Genomic DNA, 13,169 nt, shown 5'->3' with positions numbered 1-13,169 from the left:
ACACACAATAGCTTTGAAAAATACCTAGGGAAAATAACATTTCTACATTCATTAGTTCAATATACATTGAACCCCCTGTGTGCTATACCCTCTGGGCTGGCATACACTTGTTGATGAGGTCAAACCATCTCTCACTCATGGAGCTTATGACATAGTGAAGGTCCTGTTGAACTCTTAACCATCCTTTATCCAGCACAAATACCATTTTCTATTATAAGTAAATTATATGTACTGTATACTGCCTTCAAATCTTTCAGTGTGGTCTTACTGATTTCTAATTCATATAATATCAACAATTTCTTAATCTTTTAAGTCATGTCTAAAGTCATTGCTATTCAAGAGGAAGTATACATGACAGGTAATGTTAGAACATGGTGTTACCCAATATTTGAAACCTATCTGTTCATTTTTATATTTACATATTGCTACTTAAGATATTTTTTGTTGTTCTTTACCCTAAATACTTCCAAGACATTCTTAAACCATAAACACCTTAAGGTTGAATGAGGCCTGTTCAGCTCAGTTTCACCGTCTTTAATTCAGGTTGGTGCATGGAGGTACTTGAGGCCCCAGGCTGCTTGTCTCTGACCACATGTAACTATGTTTGAAGCTTCTCGGAGAGTAGATTGTGTGAAGCTGCTTTGGACAACATGCTTCTTAGTCCCAGGTAACTGGTGAGCATGAGGCATTGCCTCTGATAACACCTATTCTGGCCTAGTGTGATGAGTGCAAAGAGATAACACCTATATAGTGGTAAGTTAATGAACATGCTTCTGTGCATTGTGGACCAGGGCCCTGGATTGATTGTCTATTGTTGCATATGTAACTGCCTCAAGTTGTAGCAGCTTAGTACAACAAACACTTACCTCAAGCAGGTTCTGAGTGTCAGGAATCCAAGAGCAGATAGATTAGTGGTTCTGTCTTAAAGTCAAGATGACAGCTTAATGCTGCAGCTGTCTGAAAGCTTGACAAGCTGGAAGAATCAGCTTCTAAGCTCAGTCACCTGGCTGCTGGCTAAAGGTTTTAGTTTTTCCCAAATAGAACTTTCTCCAGAGTAAGTGCTTGCAGGTATGCAAGAGAGCAATGCCATACTGTCTTTTTATGACCTACTCACTGAGTCACACACCAACATTTCTGCCTCTTTAGAATCAAGTCCCTGAGTCCAGCCCACTCAGTAATGAGTATGAATGTACCCTTATTCATACATAAGGGTATGAATACCAAGAAGTGAGGAATCTTTTAAGACCATCACCTCTGCCAGCTTCTGTACATCACTAGTTGGACCTCTGGGCACAAGTAGAGCTCAATTATGACTCCCCACATCCAGCAGGAAACCCAAATCATGGGAAACTATGAAAACACAAATATACCAACATTACACCTGCTCATGGGATATCCATGTTCTGTAAGAACAAGAGAAGCTCCTTAGACTTACTCTGAGCTCATGAGAGGAAAAAACAAAACAAAGCACAGGTCTTAACCATTCCCAGGGAAGATTTAGGCTGCCTTCTCAGACACTCATTCTCTTTTTTGACTCTCTGACACCTGGTACCCTGTATCAGTGCACACTGCCGCCGTGCTCAAACTCCTCCAGTCAAAAAGAGGCACATTGAATAAGGTCCACTCCCCTATAGAGAGGAATGGAGGCAGTACGCCTTTTCTTAGGCTCCCTGATCATTGAGCTTCTTGGATCTCTTGGGTTTATTCCTTCAAAAAATGTTCCTACAATCCCCCCTCCTTATTGTGAAGCTCCATTGAAACCTATTATTAGGGCACTTGAAGTTGTTTCAAAAGTCACTGCTGCTATCTTCATTTAAAAAAAATGTTTCTGTTTCATTTTTTGTAGTTTTATTATGTCTTCAGATTCACTATTTTTTCTTCTACCTGGTCTAATTTACTATTTAAATAGTGTACTTTTCATAGAAAGCATTATATTTTAACTATCTAAAAGTTTGATTATTTTATCTCTTTAACATGCTCAATCTTTTTGTAACATAGAGAATAAAATAATATTTTATGTCTTTGTCTGAGGAATATAAGAAATAAATGGACATCTGTGTTGCCAAATTATAATATCATTGGATACACTGTTGTTGTTTTAATTTTTAACTAAATTGGAGAAGTTTGAGGCAGTATCTCTTCAAATATTTTTATCCAATCTCTTCAGTTTCTTCCTGGAATATAATGAGAGTAATATTAAAACTTTTTATTCTGCCCCACACATTCTTGAGGCTCTGTTAAATTTTAACTATATATTTTACTCTTTGTTCTTCAGATTGGATAATTGCTATTGATATATTTTCAGATCTATAAAATGCTTGCTCTGTTATTTCCATTCTGTTCTTGAGTCCTTCCACTGAATTTTTAAAATTTCAGATATTGTTTTTTTCTGTTCTAAAAGTATTTTCAGATTTCCTTTGATATTTAATCTTTTAAACTTCTGTAGTAGTAAAAATGGTAACTAATAAATGTTCTCGTATGCTTAGTAAATATTGGGTTGGATTGCTATGTTAGTTATTCCTTCCAGGGACCCTCATATGACCAGAAATATTCTTTCATTAGTAGAATTATTAATTCTATTCCAGTAGTGCCCTACATAATATCATGATATATTTTTATTTTCCTGAGAAAGTTTGTATGATATCTAATTTAATTGCATTAAGTGAGATATAACAATTATTATGCATTTGAATGAAGACAAGTTATTTTACTTAACTTTTTTCTTGGAAAACTTGGAATGGCTATTTGTTAGAAAAATGTAATTATTAACTTGTAATAATTTTATAGAATTTAAGTGAAGTTAAAATTGAGCAAATATCGTTAGGTTACGTTGCAACAAATACTTCAAACTTCTAACAAATACATCAAAATGTTTTGGTTTTTTTTTATGTTTCAGACTCAATTTTAAGTACTTTATAAGTATTAACTCAGTAACCTTAAGACAATCCTGTTAGGTAGCTAGTAAGACTGTCCCATTTTATATGTGTAGAAACTAAGGCATAGGAAGGTTTAAAAATTACCTAAAACACAGAGCTCATGGGTTCTAGATTCAGTTCATGAATCTGGCTCTAGACATACTACTTCTCACCACTTTTCTATGTTCTAATTGCTGAGGTAGTGCAACTTTTGACACCTGTATGCATTGGTGCCAGTCTGAAATTGAATATATGATCTGAGGTCATTTTATTGGTCCCCTTGTAGATAGACTTGGGCTTGTTTAGATATGCATGAACTAATGTAAGCATTTTAATAATCAGTGCTAACATATTCAACCAAGCAATTTAGTGACCCACTGAAAAGTTCCCCAGTCACGGGGCTGTTTTCCTTTTTTGCTAAAAGAACAGGCAAACTCAATAGAAAAAAATTTTATAAATATAATAGCACAAGGTTAACAATGGGACCCATCTCTCTACAATGGAAATCACTCACAATCCTTAATTAAAGCATAAGTTAACCATGTTCAACAAAGATCATCTTTTTAAGTCTGTGGAGAAATACAACAGTGCTTTCTCTCTCTACCAAACTCTAGTCTTAATACTTTCTGCTTTTATAACAGGGATCAACTCAATGGCAAAGACCTAAGTAGTTATGAAAACATTACCAGGTACTTCAGGTTGCTATTGTAGCAAATGTCACTGGGAACCTTTTTGTCTATTACTGCAATACTTACTCAAGCCAAGTTTGGCATGTGGATTCATTTAGTTTAATTCATTAAGATTTAAATTGGCCACTCACTCTGAGAAAGGTGCTAGGCTAGAAACTTTGGAAAATAAAGGATTTATAATGTTCTCGGTCCCACATTCTAGGGCACTTCTTATTTCAACACATTTCTTGCCTCAAATGTTAACAAATGTTTTTACTCCAAGTTGCCCAGTCAGGTTCTTCTATGCACAAACCTCAAGGGATCACTAAATCTGTGTATTTCAATCGGTTCTTTTTTTTTTAATCAGTCACAGACCTTGATAGGAATTATGTCATTAGTCTACACAATTGCTTCTTTTTTTTCCTTATTAACACCATATTTCTTTGTCTTCCTTCTATCAAATCCTAAGCCAACCACTTTCCTGAGGTTGCCTTGGTAGGTATAGAAAAAAGAATGTACAGGACAGACAAGACATGGGAGAAAGAACTATGGGAGGTGGAGAGGATTCCTTCACATGGCAAAGAGGATGAGAAAGGCCACTATCAGGCCGAAGAGCTCCATGGCCTTTGAGAGGGCAAAGCCCAGAATGGTGTGGGAGGAGAGCTGTTGATTCAGAGAAGGGTTCCTGGCATAACCAATGATGAGGCTCCCAAAACAGTCCCAATTCTAGGCCCAGAGCCTGCCACCCATACTGTGGTAGCCTCATCCCCAGTAAACTTGGCTGCTGTGTTGATATGCCTTGAAATAGCTCTGGTTTGGAAGCAGCGGCTAGAAATAAGAGTGGTCAGGTGATGTGGGGCTGCCAAGCTGCTGAGGCCCTCATGTGTTAGTGTCTCCCATTGTTTCAGTACCACTGTAGACTGTGACCAGCTCAGCAGCTGAGAGGTACTGACCAAGGAGGAGGCAGATACCAACTTGGCACAGGTGTACATTTTTAGGGGATGAAGGGTTCTGGCAGAGAAGACAGAGCTACACAATAGCTTCTATTAAAATATTTACACTATTCCTAGCCTAAATAGCATGTGAATATAGTCATTCTTCTAAGCTGGCGTTTCTTGGGATATAGTACTTAAGAAATCACACTTAAATTACATTTCAAACACATAGTAAGTATATTTGTAGGGGAATGAACAGGGAGAGTAAGAAGATTGGAGGATGATGACAAAGTTGTTTGTAATTACCAGAATAATTATACCACAGTAGCAACCCATTGCATGTTTTAGAAAATCTCTAAGAAAATATGTATTAAAATACCTATTAGAAAAATAAAGGCATAATAAGTATCTTAATCAACTTGGGCTGCCTAACAAAATATTATGTATGAGGAACATAAGCAACAGAAATTTATTTCTGACAGTGCTGGAGGCTAGAAAGTCCAAGGTCAGGATGCCAACATGGTCAGTTTTTGGAAAGAGCTCTCTCTTCCTGGCTTGTAAATGGCAGCCTTCTCACTGTGTTGTGCATGGTGGAGAGAGAAAGCTCTGGCATTTCTTCCTCTTTTTATAAGATACTACTTAGTGTATTAGGGACCTACTTTATGACCTCATTTAAGCTTTATTTAACCTTTATCACTTCCTCACAGGCTCTATCTTCAAATATAGCCACATTTGGAATGAGAGCTTCAACGAATGATTTTTTTTTTTTGGGGGGGGTTAGGGGAGAAATACATTTAGTCCATAATAATAAATAAAAGGCTATTAATAGCAACAAGGCTTCTTTGATCTTGGAACTAAACAATCACATTACATTTTTAAAAGTGTTAATGGATTATGTATTTATAATATGTGAATTTGATTTTAATAGCTATATTTGAAGAAAAACAAAAAACAGAAATTCCAATAACTAGCTGGGTTTTTTGAGATAACTTACACAGATAATATAATTCTATAAGAATAGCATAAAATCTGAATTTTGAACAGTTGCTGTGTTTAAATGAACTAACAAGCTGAGTAAGATTACATTCCAAACCATCAATAACTCTGAATTTAGAATTGCTTTAAGTCACCATTACTGCCAAGGGATGTAATTGAAAAACTTGAGTCATGGATTGTTGAGGGGAATTACCAGATTTATCAGAATGGTGGATAAATATCAGGGGAAATAGTGTTCAATGTAACTTTATAAAGATAGCAATAAAACAGTGGTGGGAATTGGAAAAGATAAACAAACTGAAGTTATAGAAAAAAGTTTGGCAGAAAAGAAGTCTAACAGAAACAAAGCTAAGAGATCATCCTTTGACTCATTCCCACTCTTTGTTAGATTTTTCCATAATAACTTTATTTTGTTCTCTTCCAAGTTTTTTTTAGCTTGTTGCACTTAAATTATATTTCTATTTAGTTCTAATAGAAGTCTATGCAGATTGTTATACTATATTAGAATAAGAAGGAAAAGCAGAAAAAATGTTTATTTTATATAATACTTAATCTGAGTTCAAATCAAATTAATTTTTAAATTTCTGAAAACCCTTCTATCCAAAGAAATTATAAAACTCTAGCTTTTATATGCCTCTATTTTCTTAATTCATAAAAATAATTATTAATAGCATTCCCATGGTTGTAAATTAATCTTATTCTTCTGTCTTAAAAGCCATTTTGTTGCTCTAATTTTCTCCTACAGACAGTGTCAGTCACACTTCCTGTCTACACAGTAGCCTAGCAACTGCAAATTTCAAGGCCTTTTTTTAAATAATACTCTTCTCTGAATAAGTTCAAAATGATGCCACCCTCTGAAATCCAAAAGAATATTGCTAGTAGGCCTTTCCTTCTTGCTAGAAATTTAATTTGGTGATCTTCCTAAGCAAGAATTTATATTTGAAGTTCAAAAATATTAAACCTCCATTTTTAAAAATACTCAGAACAACAACAACAAAAGAAATCAAAGTATAAAATGGTTTGCAATCTATAGAACAGTAATACCACTTCCTGGTTTCTGGCTCTTTTAAAGATGGCTAATGCAATTAGTGCACTCAGACAATCAAACTAAATCACTTGTCACTGTTGAGTAATGTATACAAAATATAGGCACAATAGTCAAGTAAGATTGATTTTCAAAAGCTACAAAAGAAAATGTTTTGAAATTAATTCATCATTAAGTATTGATTTACAGAGAGAGTTATCATAGAAGATTATGAGAGGGTAGAGTGGAAAGTGAAGGTCACCACATATGTGGCAAGTTCTTTGATGAATTGCCTTAGAAAGTAGTATTGCCAGAGATAAAATATGAGCCACCCAGTTAAATTTGAATTTCATATAAACAATGGATAATTTTAGTGTAATTATGCCCCATGCAATATTTAGGACAGACTTTTAGTAAAAACCATTCTTTGCATACATGAAATTCAAATTTAACTAGTAATCCTATAATTTTATTTGCTAAGTGTGACAACTCTATTATAAGGAGAATTGAGATAAAATTATATATGTTAACTGGTTATCTTACCTACATTAGAGACTAAATGCTGACTGATTGACTGAGAGTAATAGAAGTAACTTTTACCTTTTTTATTAAATTGAAGCATCACAATATTAAATAGGTACTTTAACCTGAAAATAACATATTAACTATGATTTATAAGCATATTTTAGAATTGCACTCTCTGAACTGTCTTATTTGAACAAATTTTCTGTTTGTGTAAAAAGTAATAGCTTATCTGTGGGAATATTAATATCTGCAGCTTTTTAAAAATTATTCATATACTTGAGTAAAGTAAAAATGTAGCTAAAGAAAGTGTCATGATGGATTAGGAAATCAAGAACACAGTGGAGAGCTGCACTGCTTCCTGATTTGAAGAATAGAGTTAGGCTGTCAGCAGTATGAGCTGCCCCCATTGAAATGAGATGATGTAGTTGAATATTTAACAAAGTACAATACTGGATGCGGGGTCACATCAAAGTTTGAGATGAGAAAAGTCCTCATTGTCATTTCTATTTCACCAGTTGGAGTTTTCAACTTGTGAAAAGTACAGCACAGATCCTGGAAATTGAAATCCTTTGCTAAAGCACAGGCAAGTGCAGGGCAATCAGTGGCAATAGCAGATTGAAGCTCATGCCTGTTAATCAATGTGACTTAACCCTGATTTGGGGGGAAATTCTTTTGATGATGAGAATGTCAACCCTGTACACTCCCTGTATTTCTGCTGAGGGTGACAATTATTTCTTATCAGTGATGATATAGAGGAAGGATGTTCAGGATTAATGGCTGCTGTAGAGAGGAAAGGGATAGGAGCTGGGAGCAAGCCAGCTCTGCTGTAGCAAGCATGCTGTCTGCACACACTAAGCAAGACAGCAGTTGTCATACATTATTGCTTTCTAATGCTAGGTCAATAGCTTATTTGTGAGACTTGCATTACTCATTTAACCTGTTCAGCTTCCTATTTGTTATATGAGTTGAACTCTAAGGTCTTTCTAGCTCTTACCAACTCTATGTTAATGATAAGGAGTCTTATACTACAATATTTAACTGCCTTATATGAATTGCTTAGGCTTATGAGCACATAAATACCGAAACTTCGTTTTCTATGATAGTATGTGATGGGATAGTGTTCTGAGTATTTCTAAGTCCCTGCCCTATCTTTTATATACACTAAGTTTCAGTCATTTTTGCAACTTGATTGGACCCCTGCCATGGGTTTTACAAGGGGTTGGACACTTTAAAAACATTAACAGTATTTATCAGACTTTGAAACAGCAGTTTCTTTCAGTATACTTGTGCAACAAATTAAATATACAATTATGCACTTTCATCTCTTGGATTATTTTGAGACACAACCAGGGATAAAACCATTATGCAAGGATTCTATACTATCCTATTTCTGAAACCCTCACTTTAATGTCTGTATTGGGATGGAAGTAATGGCAAGTAAATAAAACTCCTGTTAGAGTAGTTTTACGTTCAGGCAGACAGGCATGAACCATAGCAGCTATGTGAACTTGGAAAAGGTGTCTTATCTCCGTGGGCTTGTATTTAAACATAAGGCTAATAATTTACCAATAATATAGGGTTGTTGTGATGTAATGGTAAATACTTAATATGATGTATTCAATAAATAGTAGCTATCGTTACTATGATGACTACTACTACTATTACCAAAATAATTATATTTACTAGAAACTTGGGAGGAACTTGTGTAAGCTTGTTATGTCAGTTCTGCTCTACTTTTTCAGTTCCACTGAATCCTCTAAAACAGATATTAATAAAATAAAACTTAAATAGGTGAAGAGAAAGGGAGAGCTTTCCACTTTGATTATTTATGAACTATTTATAATATACTAAAGACCCCATGCACAGAGTCATTTACCGGTGGGGTCCCTCAGCCTGGCCTGTGGGGATCGGGCTGAAACTGGCTTTCCAACATCCCCCAAGGAGTCCCGGATTGCAAGAGGGTAGAGGCCAGGCCAAAGGACCCTACCTGTGCATGATTGATCGGGGCCAGGAGGAACTGCAGGAGGGCTCCAGGGTGTGTCCGGACTGTCTCGCCCAGTTCCAATTGTCCAGCCGGACCCCAGCAGTAAGCTAACCTACCGGTTGGAGCGTCTGTCCCCTGGTGGTCATCATAGTGACTGGTCGAACGGTCGAATGGTCAGACGGACACTTAGCATATTAGACACATATATATATGTCTAATATGCTAGAGGCGCAATGCACAAAGATTCGTGCAAGAATGGGCCTTCCTTCCCCTGGCTGCCGGCACGCCTTCGCTCCGGCCAGAGCTGCCTTTCTGCCTTTCCACGCTGCCCAGAGGCCCGGGGCAGTGGGGAAAGCCTGTGTCTCGCCCCACCCCTGGCTGCTCGGTGCCTGTGTATGCAAATTAACCCACCATCTTTGTTGGGTTAATTTGCATACTCCTGATTGGCTGGTGGGCATTGCAAAGGTATGGTCAATTTGCATCTTTCTCTTTTATTAGTGTAGATAATACCTGAATGTAAGAGAAATAATATGAGATGCACTTTTTAAAAAATGATGAATGGGGAAAGCAAATTTATTTGCTTGTGTCAGTGCTTATACCTAATAGACAATATTCAGTTAATAAATTGTTTATTTTTTAAATTTAATATTAGATTTTTAATGCAATTTTCCATGAAGGCAAATACCTATATATACATTAGGTAAGTATAGGATGTTAATGTAGAAAGTCAAATCCATCAAGGGAGATAATGCCATATGAAATAAACTCTCTGCCTTGATTTTGCCTCATGACATAATTTTGGTAGTGAAGGCGCCTTTCTCTAGCCAGGAAAAGGCAATGACTAACATCAGAGGAAACTATAGTTAATTGTGAAGTAAAATACCCTGAAAGACCTGACTGCTTCCAAATATTTTCTGCAGAGATTTCATGTTAACAGAAATTCTCATTATTAGACTAAATTCTTTACAATATGAATATATTTCCATATTTAATTAAAAGTAAGAGTATTAATATAGAACTATTAAGCCATTGACAGTATGAATTGCTTTGAGGAACAGGGGACTTTTCAGCATGAGAATAGAGACAGGTCTAGAACATAAGAATTGAAAGGAAACATTGGGACTAATGTATGGCATGAAAATATTTAGACTGTGGAGTAAATAGAGAAAGGAGGTCGAGAGAATAACAAAATGTATGCATGTTTAATTTGATTTCAAAGCTAGTGTCAGACTTCTAAAGCCTAACACCATGAAGAACTTACTTATTAGAAAAATGGAAATGATTTTGAGACCTACTTGTATGAAGGAAAAGTGGCTTGAATTCCTAACTGAAAAAAAAAAATCTTTTTTTTTTCTCAATCAGTACACATTTAAATATTTTCTCAAATTCATTGCTTTGGCTAAGATGTCTAATGCAATGTGGAATAGTCCTGTGAGTTTGGATATCCTTGCACGTACCTGATCATAAACTATAGCTTTCAGCCATTCACCATTAAGTATGACATTAAGTACGCATTTCTGAAATGATCTCTCATGTCATCATGTTGAGGCAGTTTGCTTCTATTCCAAGTTTCTGAGGTTTATTATCATAAATGATGTTGAATTTTATCTAATGTTATTTTCTACATCTATTAAGATAATCAAATTGTGACTGGCTGGCATGGCTCAGTGGTTGAGCTTAGACCTATGAACCATGAGGTCCCGTTCAATTCCCAGTAAGGCCATATGCCCTGGTTGCAGGCTCAATCTCCAGTGTGGGGCATGCAGGAGGCAGTCGATTAATGTTTCTCTTTCTTCATGGATGTTTCCCTCTCTTTATCCCTCTCCCTTCCTCTCTGAAATCAATAAAAATATATTTTTAAAAAAGATAATCAAATTGTTTTACACATTGTTTTGTCAGTTAGTATGGTGACTTACCTTGATTTTCAGATGTCAAACAAACTGCATTCCCACAGTAAACCCCTTTGGATTATGGTGTATCTTTTTACATATTGCTGATTCAATTTTTTAATATTTCTAAATGAGGTTGGTATTTCCTTATATTACCTTTGTTTGGTTTTGATATGACAACTTTGGCTTCATTAAATAGGGAAATTTTTTTCTCCTTTTCTACTTTCTGGAAGAGTTTATGAAAAATGGTATTACTGCTTCTTTAACATTTCATCAAGTTCACCAGAGATGCTTTTTGGGCACAGGAGTTTCTAGATCAGAATGTTTTCTAACTACAAATTGAATATCATTAGTAAATATAAAGATATTCAAGTTATCTATTTTGAGATGAACTTTATTAGTTTGTATATTTCAAGGACTATTTCTATTGCATCTAAGCCAGCGGTTCTCAACCTGTGGGTCGCGACCCCTTTGGCGGTCGAACGACCCTTTCACAGGGGTCGCCTAAGACCATCCTGCATATCAGCTATTTACATTATGATTCATAACAGTAGCAACATTACAGTTATGAAGCAGCAACGAAAATAATTTTATGGTTGGGTCACAACATGAGGAACTGTATTTAAAGGGCCAGAAGGTTGAGAACCACTGATATAAGCTATCAAATGTATCTGCATAAAATTGTCATTATTTAATTACTATAGAATCCAATTTATAGCCTTACCCACTCATTTATTCAAGATTTTGGTAATTTGTTCATTGACCAATAATAAAAATATGACAAAGCAAAAGTTGCTGCTAAAACAATACTTAGAAAAAATGTAGCTTCAGAAGAAGACAGGTTGCATATCTAATCTAATTTTCAAACTCAAATAGGAAGAAAGTTAAATTTAGAGATGGTAGGAGAAATAAAATAAGGTGGATAGCAGCAGAAATTTTAATAAAATAAAGTAAGAGAAAATCTTCAGAGCTAAAATGTTTGTTCTTTAAAGAGATTACTAAAATTAAGCAACCTTCAGTAAAATTGGTCAAGAAAGAATATGTGACTTTGAAGAATAGAACATTGCCTACAACTCTACAGATATTAAAAGGCATAATAAGAGGTAATGAAGAAATTAATGCTAATTTTAAATATTATAATCATATAAGCTATGTTTTCTAACCACAAAAATTAAATTAGCATTGTTGGAAAAAAGACAACTAGATATTCACCAAGTGCTTACATAAATTATACAACGCAGTTCTAAATTTAAAATCCTGTATAATAAAAGGCTAATATATAAATTGTCCCCTTGACTGGGAGTTCAACCAGGAGTTTGACCAAGGGGTGGGGCCCACCGGCCAACCACCCGTGTCCCCTCCCCCGGGCCAGCCCGACCCAATCAGCCCGATTGGGGTGGGCCAGCCAGACACGATCCATGCATGATTCGTGCACTGGGCCTCTAGTATATATGTAAAGGAAATTGGAAAAATTTTAAATGGAATAAAATTTAAAACAACACATCAAATCTTTTTCATATATACCTAAAAACAAAGTTTGCAGATAAATGTATAGCATTAAGAACTTAGAAGAAGACAGCTCTAAAATGCATTTTTAAATTTAATAAGTTTTTATGTTTTGAGAAATTTGATTAGAATAAAATTTAGTATTTTTTTTTTAGTGTCTCTGAAATGCAGAGATTTCTTTGCATGCCAACAGTTACTGTCACCATTAATTATCTACCATGGATTTTCAATTACCTTTTCTCTGTAAATAAATACAGTTTTTAACTTTTCTGATCACCACCATCTAGTATATATGAATATTTAATGGACTGTAATTTCCTAAATTATCTTTATTTACTCCATTATTTACTCATTTTACTTAGCTCTTTTAAACAAGATTTTCATGATACTAAAGAGTACCCTGAAGGAGATGGGCAGAACAAAAAACATTTCCATAGTGGTAATAGGGATCAGCTGCCTCCTTAGGGCTCTTCAGCACCCACAAGAGTATATAGAGCCACACACTCAAAAAGAAAACTGGCAAAAGTGCTATGAGCAGTACCTTCTCATTTTTCTGAACACTTTCGTAAGCTTCACATCACCTCTCACCAATTACCTGTCCAATGATTTCTCATTTGTACATTTATTCACTTTGTAAAATAATCTATTTTTGTATTTTATGACCTATGTTTTGTTAGATGTAGGAAATAAAAGACTTTTTTATTCACTCAAGGCATTGTTAAATGCC

At 35.2% G+C, this 13,169-nt stretch overlaps 1 pseudogene; it reads right to left on the bottom strand.

The window, feature by feature from the left end:
- Positions 1-4,153: 4,153 nt before the first annotated feature.
- On the bottom strand, positions 4,154-4,581 carry LOC102439051 (annotated as a pseudogene).
- Between the last annotated feature and the right edge of the window lie 8,588 nt (positions 4,582-13,169).

The sequence above is a fragment of the Myotis lucifugus genome, unplaced genomic scaffold (genome assembly GCF_000147115.1).
Source record: "Myotis lucifugus unplaced genomic scaffold, Myoluc2.0 scaffold_0, whole genome shotgun sequence".
Taxonomy (NCBI): domain Eukaryota; kingdom Metazoa; phylum Chordata; class Mammalia; order Chiroptera; family Vespertilionidae; genus Myotis; species Myotis lucifugus.
The sequence above is the reverse complement of the archived record's forward strand: the minus strand, read 5'-3'. Positions and strand labels throughout refer to the sequence as shown.